Below are 13,906 nucleotides of genomic sequence, written 5' to 3' on the forward strand. Positions count from 1 at the left end.
TTCCTTCCTTTGTAATATCATATTAAAAATGAAGGTAGAAGATTATAATCAAAGACTGACATAAGAAAAAGGAAAAAAAACTGTAAACAAAGCTGCTCCAGGTGAGGCTTGAATTCACAACCTTGACATTGCTCAACAGATACTGTCTTATAAGTACCACACGCTGACCAATTGCACCACTGGAGCACTTAGCAGCATAAAACGGTTATGCTAGATGTGGATTTTATTCAATACAGTCAGTACAGTCATAAGAATTTAAAAAGAAAATCATTTTTGGTGATGAATGATGAGCAACAAAGGATCATGCATGCCAGATGGCACTTGAATAAGCTTTCCACAGTGATAGAAAAGTAAAAAAAAAAACACAACAATGTTATAATAAATGTCATTTTTAGCTTCTGTGGTCATGTTTTTGCAATCTAAACACTACAAGACTGTTGTACAGTTGAAGCAAGGATAAAATATCAACTCTAGTGATGACACAGCTACTTTAATGAGTACCACCCCAGATGGGACTTGATGCCACAATCCCTGGCTTAGGAGGCCAGTGCCTTATCCATTAGGCCACTGGGGCTTACTGACTTTTTCACTCAAGACTGATAGGTTTTTAATAGTCAATTATTTATTTTTGAGAAAAAGTGAAGCTGTTTACTGTGTTCTTTGCATTACCAAGTCCAGCATGAAATGTGCTGGTACTATCCAGAGCTGCCAGTATGGATTATCATACTATAGTGCAAAAAATCAATTTGATGCAACTGCTTTACCAACAGTATGTTAATCTTTTCCATTATTGTTTTGTTGGCTGACTGAAGGAAGATATGCAGTGCATTTGAACCAAAGCAGATGTGTGCTGACAACTTAAATTCACAATCATGTTTGTGTTTTATCTTTCTTTCTTTCTTTCTTTCTTTCTTTCTTTCTTTCTTTCTTTCTTTCTTTCTTTCTTTCTTTCTTTCTTTCTTCCATCCTTTGTAAAATCATATTAAATATTAAGGTAGAAGATTATAATCAATGACTAATGAAATAAGAAAAAGGAAAAAAACTGTAAACAAAGCTGCTCCAGGTGAGCCTTGAATTCACAACCTTGACATTGCTCAACAGATACTGTCTTATAAGTACCACACGCTGACCAATTGCACCACTGGAGCACTTAGCAGCATAAAACGGTTATGCTAGATGTGGATTTTATGCAATACAATCAGTACAGTCATAAGAATTTAAAAAGAAAATAATTTTTGGTGATGAATGATGAGCAACAAAGGATCATGCATGCCAGATGGCACTTGAATAAGCTTTCCACAGTGATAGAAAAGTAAAAAAAAAAAACCACAACAATGTTATAATAAATGTAATTTTTAGCTTCTGTGGTCATGTTTTTGCAATCTAAACACTACAAGACTATTGTACAGTTGAAGCAAGGATAAAATATCAACTCTAGTGACGACACAGTTGCTTTAATGCGTTCCACCCCAGTTGGGGCTAGAACCCACAATCCCTGGTTTAGGAGGCCAGTGCCTTATCCATTAGGCCACTGGGTCTTACTGACTTTCTCATTCAAGACTGATAGGTTTTTTATAGTCAATTATTTATTTTTGAGAAAGAGTGAAGCTGTTTACTGTGTTCTTTGCATTACCAAGTCCAGCAAGAAATGTGCTGGTACTATCCAGAGCTGTCAGTATGGATTATCATGCTATATTGCAAAAAAATCTATTTGATGCAACTGCTTTACAAACAGTGTGTTAAACTTTTCAATTGCTGTTTTGTTGGCTGACTGAAGGAAGATATGCAGTGCATTTGAACCAAAGCAGATGTGTGCTGACAACTTAAATTCACAATCATGTTTGTGTTTTTTCTATCTTTCTTTCTTTCTTTCTTTCTTTCTTTCTTTCTTTCTTTCTTTCTTTCTTCCTTCCATCTTTTGTAATATCATATTAAATATTAAGGTAGAAGATTATAATCAAAGACTGACTTAAGAAAAAGGAAAAAAAACTGTAAACAAAGCTGCTCCAGGTGAGGCTTGAATTCACAACCTTGACATTGCTCAACAGATACTGTCTTATAAGTACCACGCGCTGACCAATTGCACCACTGGAGCACTTAGCAGCATAAAACGGTTATGCTAGATGTGGATTTTATTCAATACAATCAGTACAGTCATAAGAATTTAAAAAGAAAATCATTTTTGGTGATGAATGATGAGCAACAAAGGATCATGCATGCCAGATGGCACTTGAATAAGCTTTCCACAGTGATAGAAAAGTAAAAAAAAACCCACAACAATGTTATAATAAATGTCATTTTTAGCTTCTGTGGTCATGTTTTTGCAATCTAAACACTACAAGACTGTTGTACAGTTGAAGCAAGGATAAAATATCAACTCTAGTGACGACACAGTTGCTTTAATGAGTTCCACCCCAGATGGGACTAGAACCCACAATCCCTGGTTTAGGAGGCCAGTGCCTTATCCATTAGGTCACTGGGGCTTACTGACTTTCTCATTCAAGACTGATAGGTTTTTAATAGTCAATTATTTATTTTTGAGAAAAAGTGAAGCTGTTTACTGTGTTCTTTGCATTACCAAGTCCAGCAAGAAATGTGCTGGTACTATCCAGAGCTGTCAGTATGGATTATCATGCTATATTGCAAAAAATCTATTTGATGCAACTGCTTTACCAACAGTGTGTTAATCTTTTCCATTGTTGTTTTGTTGGCTGACTGAAGGAAGATATGCAGTGCATTTTAACCAAAGCAGATGTGTGCTGACAACTTAAATTCACAATCATGTTTGTGTTTTTTCTTTCTTTCTTTCTTTCTTTCTTTCTTTCTTTCTTTCTTTCTTTCTTTCTTTCTTTCTTTCTTCCATCCTTTGTAATATCATATTAAATATTAAGGTAGAAGATTATAATCAATGACTAATGACATAAGAAAAAAGAAAAAAAACTGTAAACAAAGCTGCTCCAGGTGAGGCTTGAATTCACAATCTTGACATTGCTCAACAGATACTGTCTTATAAGTACCACACGCTGACCAATTGCACCACTGGAGCACTTAGCAGCATAAAGCGGTTATGCTAGATGTGGATTTTATTCAATATAATCAGTACAGTCATAAGAATTTAAAAAGAAAATCATTTTTGGTGATGAATGATGAGCAACAAAGGAACATGCATGCCAGATGGCACTTGAATAAGCTGTCCACAGTGATAGAAAAGTAAAAAAAAAAACACAACAATGTTATAATAAATGTCATTTTTAGCTTCTGTGGTCATGTTTTTGCAATCTAAACACTACAAGACTGTTGTACAGTTGAAGCAAGGATAAAATATAAACTCTAGTGACGACACAGCTGCTTTAATGAGTTACACCCCAGATGGAACTTGAACCCCCAATCCCTGGTTTAGGAGGCCAGTGCCTTATCCATTAGACCACTGGGGCTTACTGACTTTCTCATTCAAGACTGATAGGTTTTTAATAGTCAATTATTTATTTTTGAGAAAAAGTGAAGCTGTTTACTGTGTTCTTTGCATTACCAAGTCCAGCAAGAAATGTGCTGGTACTATCCAGAGCTGTCAGTATGGATTATCATGCTATATTGCAAAAAATCTATTTGATGCAACTGCTTTACCAACAGTGTGTTAATCTTTTCAATTGCTGTTTTGTTGGCTGACTGAAGGAAGATATGCAGTGCATTTGAACCAAAGCAGATGTGTGCTGACAACTTAAATTCACAATCATGTTTGTGTTTTTTCTTTCTTTTTCTTTCTTTCTTTCTTTCTTTCTTTCTTTCTTTCTTTCTTTCTTTCTTTCGTTCTTTCTTTCTTTCTTTCTTTCTTCCTTCCATCCTTTGTAATATCATATTAAAAATTAAGGTAGAAGATTATAATCAATGACTAATGACATAAGAAAAAGGAAAAAAAACTGTAAACAAAGCTGCTCCAGGTGAGGCTTGAATTCACAACCTTGACATTGATCAACAGATACTGTCTTATAAGTACCACGCGCTGACCAATTGCACCACTGGAGCACTTAGCAGCATAAAACGGTTATGCTAGATGTGGATTTTATTCAATACAGTCAGTACAGTCATAAGAATTTAAAAAGAAAATCATTTTTGGTGATGAATGATGAGCAACAAAGGATCATGCATGCCAGATGGCACTTGAATAAGCTTTCCACAGTGATAGAAAAGTAAAAAAAAAAACACAACAATGTTATAATAAATGTCATTTTTAGCTTCTGTGGTCATGTTTTTGCAATCTAAACACTACAAGACTGTTGTACAGTTGAAGCAAGGATAAAATATCAACTCTAGTGACGACACAGCTGCTTTAATGAGTACCACCCCAGATGGGACTTGATGCTACAATCCCTGACTTAGGAGGCCAGTGCCTTATCCATTAGGCCACTAGGGCTTACTGACTTTTTCACTCAAGACTGATAGGTTTTTAATAGTCAATTATTTATTTTTGAGAAAAAGTGAAGCTGTTTACTGTGTTTTTTGCATAACCAAGTCCAGCATGAAATGTGCTGGTACTATCCAGAGCTGCCAGTATGGATTATCATACTATAGTGCAAAAAATCAATTTGATGCAACTGCTTTACCAACAGTATGTTAATCTTTTCCATTATTGTTTTGTTGGTTGACTGAAGGAAGATATGCAGTGCATTTGAACCAAAGCAGATGTGTGCTGACAACTTAAATTTACAATCATGTTTGTGTTTTTTCTTTCTTTCTTTCTTTCTTTCTTTCTTTCTTTCTTTCTTTCTTTCTTTCTTTCTTTCTTTCTTTCTTTCTTCCTTCCATCCTTTGTAATTTCATATTAAATATTAAGGTAGAAGATTATAATCAATGACTAATGACATAAGAAAAAGGAAAAAAAACGGTAAACAAAGCTGCTCCAGGTGAGGCTTGAATTAACAATCTTGACATTGCTCAACAGATACTGTCTTATAAGTACCACGCGCTGACCAATTGCACCACTGGAGCACTTAGCAGCATAAAACGGTTATGCTAGATGTGGATTTTATTCAATACAATCAGTACAGTCATAAGAATTTAAAAAGAAAATCATTTTTGGTGATGAATGATGAGCAACAAAGGATCATGCATGCCAGATGGCACTTGAATAAGCTTTCCACAGTGATAGAAAAGTAAAAAAAAACACAACAATGTTATAATAAATGTCATTTTTAGCTTCTGTGGTCATGTTTTTGCAATCTAAACACTACAAGACTATTGTACAGTTGAAGCAAGGATAAAATATCAACTCTAGTGAAGACACAGCAGCTTTAATGAGTTCCACCACAGATGGGACTTGAAATCACAATCCCTGGCTTTAGAAAGCCTGTGCCTTATCCATTAGGCCACTGGGGCTTACTGACTTTTTCATTCAAGACTGATAGGTTTTTAATAGTCAATTATTTATTTTTGAGAAAAAGTGAAGCTTTTTACTGTGTTCTTTGCATTACCAAGTCCAGCATGAAATGTGCTGGTACTATCCAGAGCTGCCAGTATGGATTATCATACTGTAGTGCAAAAAATCAATTTGATGCAACTGCTTTACCAACAGTGTGTTAATCTTTTCCATTGTTGTTTTGTTGGCTGACTGAAGGAAGATATGCAGTGCATTTGAACCAAAGCAGATGTGTGCTGACAACTTAAATTCACAATCATGTTTGTGTTTTTTCTTTCTTTCTTTCTTTCTTTCTTTCTTTCTTTCTTTCTTTCTTTCTTTCTTCCTTCCATCCTTTGTAATTTCATATTAAATATTAAGGTAGAAGATTATAATCAATGACTAATGACATAAGAAAAAGGAAAAAAAACGGTAAACAAAGCTGCTCCAGGTGAGGCTTGAATTAACAATCTTGACATTGCTCAACAGATACTGTCTTATAAGTACCACGCGCTGACCAATTGCACCACTGGAGCACTTAGCAGCATAAAACGGTTATGCTAGATGTGGATTTTATTCAATACAATCAGTACAGTCATAAGAATTTAAAAAGAAAATCATTTTTGGTGATGAATGATGAGCAACAAAGGATCATGCATGCCAGATGGCACTTCAATAAGCTTTCCACAGTAATAGAAAAAAAAAAAAAAAAACCGCAACAATGTTATAATAAATGTCATTTTTAGCTTCTGTGGTCATGTTTTTGCAATCTAAACACTACAAGACTGTTGTACAGTTGAAGCAAGGATAAAATATCAACTCTAGTGACGACACAGTTGCTTTAATGAGTTCCACCCCAGATGGGACTAGAACCCACAATCCCTGGTTTAGGAGGCCAGTGCCTTATCCATTAGGTCACTGGGGCTTACTGACTTTCTCATTCAAGACTGGTAGGTTTTTAATAGTCAATTATTTATTTTATGAAAAAGTGAAGCTGTTTACTGTGTTCTTTGCATTACCAAGTCCAGCATGAAATGTGATGGTACTATCCAGAGCTGCCAGTATGGATTATCATACTATATTGCAAAAAATCTATTTGATGCATCTGCTTTACCAACAGTATGTTAAACTTTTCAATTGCTGTTTTGTTGGCTGACTGAAGGAAGATATGCAGTGCATTTGAACCAAAGCAGATGTGTGCTGAAAACTTAAATTCACAATCATGTTTGTGTTTTTTCTTTCTTTCTTTCTTTCTTTCTTTCTTTCTTTCTTTCTTTCTTTCTTTCTTTCTTTCTTTCTTTCTTTCTTTCTTTCTTTCTTCATTCCATCCTTTGTAATATCATATTAAATATTAAGGTAGAAGATTATAATCAATGACTAATGATATAGGAAAAAGGACAAAAACTGTAAACAAAGCCGCTCCAGGTGAGGCTTGAATTCACAATCTTGACATTGCTCAACAGATACTGTCTTATAAGTACCAAGCTCTGACCAATTGCACCACTGGAGCACTTTGCAGCATGAAACGGTTATGCTAGATGTGGATTTGATTCCATACAATCAGTACAGTCATAAGAATTTAAAAAGAAAATCATTTTTAGTGATGAATGATGAGCAACAAAGGATCATGCATGCCAGATGGCGCATGAATAAGCTGTCCACAGTGATAGAAAAGTAAAAAAAAAACCACAACAATGTTATAATAAATGTCATTTTTAGCTTCTATGGTCATGTTTTTGCAATCTAAACACTACAAGACTGTTGTAAAGTTGAAGCAAGCATAAAATATAGACTCTAGTGACAACACAGCTGCTTTAATGAGTTCCACCCCAGATGGGACTTGAACCCCCAATCCCTGGTTTAGGAGGCTAGTGCCTTATCCATTAGGCCACTGGGGCTTACTGATTTTCTCATTCAAGACTGATAGGTTTTTAATTGTCAATTATTTATTTTTGAGAAAAAGTGAAGCTGTTTACTGTGTTCTTTGCATTACCAAGTCCAGCAAGAAATGTGCTGGTACTATCCAGAGCTGTCAGTATGGATTATCATGCTATATTGCAAAAAATCTATTTGGTGCAACTGCTTTACCAAAAGTGTGTTAATCTTTTCAATTGCTGTTTTGTTGGCTGACTGAAGGAAGATATGCAGTGCATTTGAACCAAAGCAGATGTGTGCTGACAACTTAAATTCACAATCATGTTTGTGTTTTTTCTTTCTTTCTTTCTTATTCTTTCTTTCTTTCTTTCTTTCTTTCTTTCTTTCTTTCTTTCTTCCATCCTTTGTAATATCATATTAAATATTAAGGTAGAAGATTATAATCAATGACTAATGACATAAGAAAAAGGAAAAAAAACGGTAAACAAAGCTGCTCCAGGTGAGGCTTGAATTAACAATCTTGACATTGCTCAACAGATACTGTCTTATAAGTACCACGCGCTGACCAATTGCACCACTGGAGCACTTAGCAGCATAAAACGGTTATGCTAGATGTGTATTTTATTCAATACAATCAGTACAGTCATAAGAATTTAAAAAGAAAATCATTTTTGGTGATGAATGATGAGCAACAAAGGATCATGCATGCCAGATGGCACTTGAATAAGCTTTCCACAGTGATAGAAAAAAAAAAAAAAAAACCACAACAATGTTATAATAAATGTCATTTTTAGCTTCTGTGGTCATGTTTTAGCAATCTAAACACTACAAGACTGTTGTACAGTTGAAGCAAGGATAAAATATCAACTCTAGTGACGACACATCTGCTTTAATGAGTACCACCCCAGATGGGACTTGAACCCACAATCCTTGGCTTAGGAGGCCAGTGCCTTATCCATTAGGCCACTGGGGCTTACTGACTTTTTTATTCAAGCCTGGTAGGTTTTTAATAGTCAATTATTTATTTTATGAAAAAGTGAAGCTGTTTACTGTGTTCTTTGCATTACCAAGTCCAGCATGAAATGTGATGGTACTATCCAGAGCTGCAAGTATGGATTATCATACTATAGTGCAAAAAATCATTTTGATGCAACTGCTTTACCAACAGTATGTTAATCTTTTCCATTGTTGTTTTGTTGGCTGACTGAAGGAAGATATGCAATGCATTTGAACCAAAGCAGATGTGTGCTGACAACTTAAATTCACAATCATGTTTGTTTTTTCTTTCTTTCTTTCTTTCTTTCTTTCTTTCTTTCTTTCTTTCTTTCTTTCTTTCTTTCTTTCTTCCATCCTTTGTAATATCATAATAAATATTAAGGTAGAAGATTATAATCAATAACTAATGACATAAGAAAAAGAAAAAAAAACTGTAAACAAAGCTGCTCCAGGTGAGGCTTGAATTCACAATCTTGACATTGCTCAACAGATACTGTCTTATAAGTACCACACGCTGACCAATTGCACCACTGGAGCACTTAGCAGCATAAAACGGTTATGCTAGATGTGGATTTTATTCAATATAATCAGTACAGTCATAAGAATTTAAAAAGAAAATCATTTTTGGTGATGAATGATGAGCAACAAAGGAACATGCATGCCAGATGGCACTTGAATAAGCTGTCCACAGTGATAGAAAAGTAAAAAAAAAACACAACATTGTTATAATTAATGTCATTTTTAGCTTCTGTGGTTATGTTTTTGCAATCTAAACACTACAAGACTGTTGTACAGTTGAAGCAAGGATAAAACATCAACTCTAGTGACAACACAGCTGCTTTAATGAATTACACCCCAGATGGGACTTGAACCCCCAATCCCTGGTTTAGGAGGCCAGTGCCTTACCCATTAGGCCACTGGGGCTTACCGACTTTCTCATTCAAGACTGATAGGTTTTTAATAGTCAATTATTTATTTTTGAGAAAAAGTGAAGCTGTTTACTGTGTTCTTTGCATTACCAAGTCCAGCAAGAAATGTGCTGGTACTATCCAGAGCTGTCAGTATGGATTATCATGCTATATTGCAAAAAATCTATTTGGTGCAACTGCTTTACCAAAAGTGTGTTAATCTTTTCAATTGCTGTTTTGTTGGCTGACTGAAGGAAGATATGCAGTGCATTTGAACCAAAGCAGATGTGTGCTGACAACTTAAATTCACAATCATGTTTGTGTTTTTTCTTTCTTTCTTTCTTATTCTTTCTTTCTTTCTTTCTTTCTTTCTTTCTTTCTTTCTTTCTTTCTTTCTTTCTTTCTTCCATCCTTTGTAATATCATAATAAATATTAAGGTAGAAGATTATAATCAATGACTAATGACATAAGAAAAAGGAAAAAAAACTGTAAACAAAGCTGCTCCAGGTGAGGCTTGAATTCACAATCTTGACATTGCTCAACAGATACTGTCTTATAAGTACCACACGCTGACCAATTGCACCACTGGAGCACTTAGCAGCATAAAACGGTTATGCTAGATGTGGATTTTATTCAATATAATCAGTACAGTCATAAGAATTTAAAAAGAAAATCATTTTTGGTGATGAATGATGAGCAACAAAGGAACATGCATGCCAGATGGCACTTGAATAAGCTGTCCACTGTGATAGAAAAGTAAAAAAAAACACAACATTGTTATAATTAATGTCATTTTTAGCTTCTGTGGTTATGTTTTTGCAATCTAAACACTACAAGACTGTTGTACAGTTGAAGCAAGGATAAAATATCAACTCTAGTGACAACACAGCTGCTTTAATGAGTTACACCCCAGATGGGACTTGAACCCCTTATCCCTGGTTTAGGAGGCCAGTGCCTTACCCATTAGGCCACTGGGGTTTACTGATTTTCTCATTCAAGACTGATAGGTTTTTAATTGTCAATTATTTATTTTTGAGAAAAAGTGAAGCTGTTTACTGTGTTCTTTGCATTACCAAGTCCAGCAAGAAATGTGCTGGTACTATCCAGAGCTGTCAGTATGGATTATCATGCTATATTGCAAAAAATCTATTTGGTGCAACTGCTTTACCAAAAGTGTGTTAATCTTTTCAATTGCTGTTTTGTTGGCTGACTGAAGGAAGATATGCAGTGCATTTGAACCAAAGCAGATGTGTGCTGACAACTTAAATTCACAATCATGTTTGTGTTTTTTCTTTCTTTCTTTCTTTCTTTCTTTCTTTCTTTCTTTCTTCCTTTCTAATATCATATTAAATATTAAGGTAGAAGATTATAATCAATGACTAATGACATAAGAAAAAGGAAAAAAAAACTGTAAACAAAGCTGCTCCAGGTGAGGCTTGAATTCACAATCTTGACATTGCTCAACAGATACTGTCTTATAAGTACCACGCGCTGACCAATTGCACCACTGGAGCAATTAGCAGCATAAAACGGTTATGCTAGATGTGGATTTTATTCAATATAATCAGTACAGTCATAAGAATTTAAAAAGAAAATCATTTTTGGTGATGAATGATGAGCAACAAAGGAACATGCATGCCAGATGGCACTTGAATAAGCTTTCCACAGTGATAGAAAAAAAAAAAAAAACCACAACAATGTTATAATAAATGTCATTTTTAGCTTCTGTGGTCATGTTTTTGCAATCTAAACACTACAAGACTGTTGTACAGTTGAAGCAAGGATAAAATATCAACTCTAGTGACGACACAACTGCATTAATGAGTACCACCCCAGATGGGACTTGAACCCACAATCCCTGGCTTAGGAGGCCAGTGCCTTATCCATTAGGCCACTGGGGCTTACTGACTTTTTCATTCAAGACTGGTAGGTTTTTAATAGTCAATTATTTATTTTATGAAAAAGTGAAGCTGTTTACTGTGTTCTTTGCATTACCAAGTCCAGCAAGAAATGTGATGGTACTATCCAGAGCTGCCAGTATGGATTATCATACTATAGTGCAAAAAATCATTTTGATGCAACTGCTTTACCAACAGTATGTTAATCTTTTCCATTGTTGTTTTGTTGGCTGACTGAAGGAAGATATGCAATGCATTTGAACCAAAGCAGATGTGTGCTGACAACTTAAATTCACAATCATGTTTGTGTTTGTTTTTTCTTTCTTTCTTTCTTTCTTTCTTTCTTTCTTTCTTTCTTTCTTTCTTTCTTTCTTTCTTTCTTCCATCCTTTGTAATATCATAATAAATATTAAGGTAGAAGATTATAATCAATAACTAATGACATAAGAAAAAGGAAAAAAAAACTGTAAACAAAGCTGCTCCAGGTGAGGCTTGAATTCACAATCTTGACATTGCTCAACAGATACTGTATTATAAGTACCACACGCTGACCAATTCCACCACTGGAGCACTTAGCAGCATAAAACGGTTATGCTAGATGTGGATTTTATTCAATATTATCAGTACAGTCATAAGAATTTAAAAAGAAAATCATTTTTGGTGATGAATGATGAGCAACAAAGGAACATGCATGCCAGATGGCACTTGAATAAGCTGTCCACAGTGATAGAAAAGTAAAAAAAAAACACAACATTGTTATAATAAATGTCATTTTTAGCTTCTGTGGTCTTGTTTTTGCAATCTAAACACTACAAGACTGTTGTACAGTTGAAGCAAGGATAAAATATCAACTCTAGTGACAACACAGCTGCCTTAATGAGTTACACCCCAGATGAGACTTGAACCCCCAATCCCTGGTTTAGGAGGCCAGTGCCTTACCCATTAGGCCACTGGGGCTTACCGACTTTCTCATTCAAGACTGATAGGTTTTTAATAGTCAATTATTTATTTTTGAGAAAAAGTGAAGCTGTTTACTGTGTTCTTTGCATTACCAAGTCCAGCAAGAAATGTGCTGGTACTATCCAGAGCTGTCAGTATGGATTATCATGCTATATTGCAAAAAATCTATTTGATGCAACTGCTTTACCAACAGTGTGTTAAACTTTTCAATTGCTGTTTTGTTGGCTGACTGAAGGAAGATATGCAGTGCATTTGAACCAAAGCAGATGTGTGCTGACAACTTAAATTCACAATCATGTTTGTGTTTTTTCTTTCTATCTTTCTTTCTTTCTTTCTTTCTTTCTTTCTTATTTTCTTTCTTTCTTTCTTTCTTTCTTTCATCCTTTGTAATATCATATTAAATATTAAGGTAGAAGATTATAATCAATGACTAATGACATAAGAAAAAGGACAAAAACTGTAAACAAAGCTGCTCCAGGTGAGGCTTGAATTCACAATCTTGACATTGCTCAACAGATACTGTCTTATAAGTACCACGCTCTGACCTATTGCACCACTGGAGCACTTTGCAGCATGAAACGGTTATGCTAGATGTGGATTTGATTCCATACAATCAGTACAGTCATAAGAATTTAAAAAGAAAATCATTTTTAGTGATGAATGATGAGCAACAAAGGATCATGCATGCCAGATGGCGCATGAATAAGCTGTCCACAGTGATAGAAAAGTAAAAAAAAAACCACAACAATATTATAATAAATGTCATTTTTAGCTTCTATGGTCATGTTTTTGCAATCTAAACACTACAAGACTGTTGTAAAGTTGAAGCAAGCATAAAATATAGACTCTAGTGACGACACAGCTGCTTTAATGAGTTCCACCCCAGATGGGACTTGATGCCACAATCCCTGGCTTAGGAGGCCAGTGCCTTATCCATTAGGCCACTGGGGCTTACTGACTTTTTCACTCAAGACTGATAGGTTTTTAATAGTCAATTATTTATTTTTGAGAAAAAGTGAAGCTGTTTACTGTGTTCTTTGCATAACCAAGTCCAGCATGAAATGTGCTGGTACTATCCAGAGCTGCCAGTATGGATTATCATACTATAGTGCAAAAAATCAATTTGATGCAACTGCTTTACCAACAGTATGTTAATCTTTTCCATTATTGTTTTGTTGGCTGACTGAAGGAAGATATGCAGTGCATTTGAACCAAAGCAGATGTGTGCTGACAACTTAAATTTACAATCATGTTTGTGTTTTTTCTTTCTTTCTTTCTTTCTTTCTTTCTTTCTTTCTTTCTTTCTTTCTTTCTTTCTTTCTTTCTTTCTTTCTTTCTTTCTTTCTTTCTTCCATCCTTTGTAAAATCATATTAAATATTAAGGTAGAAGATTATAATCAATGACTAATGACATAAGAAAAAGGGAAAAAAACTGTAAACAAAGCTGCTCCAGGTGAGCCTTGAATTCACAACCTTGACATTGCTCAACAGATACTGTCTTATAAGTACCACACGCTGACCAATTGCACCACTGGATCACTTAGCAGCATAAAACGGTTATGCTAGATGTGGATTTTATGCAATACAATCAGTACAGTCATAAGAATTTAAAAAGAAAATCATTTTTGGTGATGAATGATGAGCAACAAAGGATCATGCATGCCAGATGGCACTTGAATAAGCTTTCCACAGTGATAGAAAAGTAAAAAAAAAAAACCACAACAATGTTATAATAAATGTCATTTTTAGCTTCTGTGGTCATGTTTTTGCAATCTAAACACTACAAGACTATTGTACAGTTGAAGCAAGGATAAAATATCAACTCTAGTGAAGACACAGCAGCTTTAATGAGTTCCACCACAGATGGGACTTGAAA

General features: G+C 34.9%; 2 non-coding genes across 2 annotated transcripts; both read right to left on the reverse strand.

Annotated features, from left to right (window-relative positions):
* Window positions 1-8,167: 8,167 nt before the first annotated feature.
* Window positions 8,168-8,240, reverse strand: TRNAR-CCU (transfer RNA arginine (anticodon CCU)). The gene has a single exon. It is a non-coding gene; the product is annotated as a tRNA-Arg (tRNA).
* Window positions 8,241-11,000: 2,760 nt separating this feature from the next.
* TRNAR-CCU (transfer RNA arginine (anticodon CCU)) lies at window positions 11,001-11,073 on the reverse strand. The gene has a single exon. It is a non-coding gene; the product is annotated as a tRNA-Arg (tRNA).
* Window positions 11,074-13,906: the final 2,833 nt, after the last annotated feature.

This window comes from Pseudophryne corroboree, unplaced genomic scaffold, assembly GCF_028390025.1.
Source record: "Pseudophryne corroboree isolate aPseCor3 unplaced genomic scaffold, aPseCor3.hap2 scaffold_129, whole genome shotgun sequence".
NCBI classification, from domain to species: Eukaryota; Metazoa; Chordata; class Amphibia; order Anura; family Myobatrachidae; genus Pseudophryne; species Pseudophryne corroboree.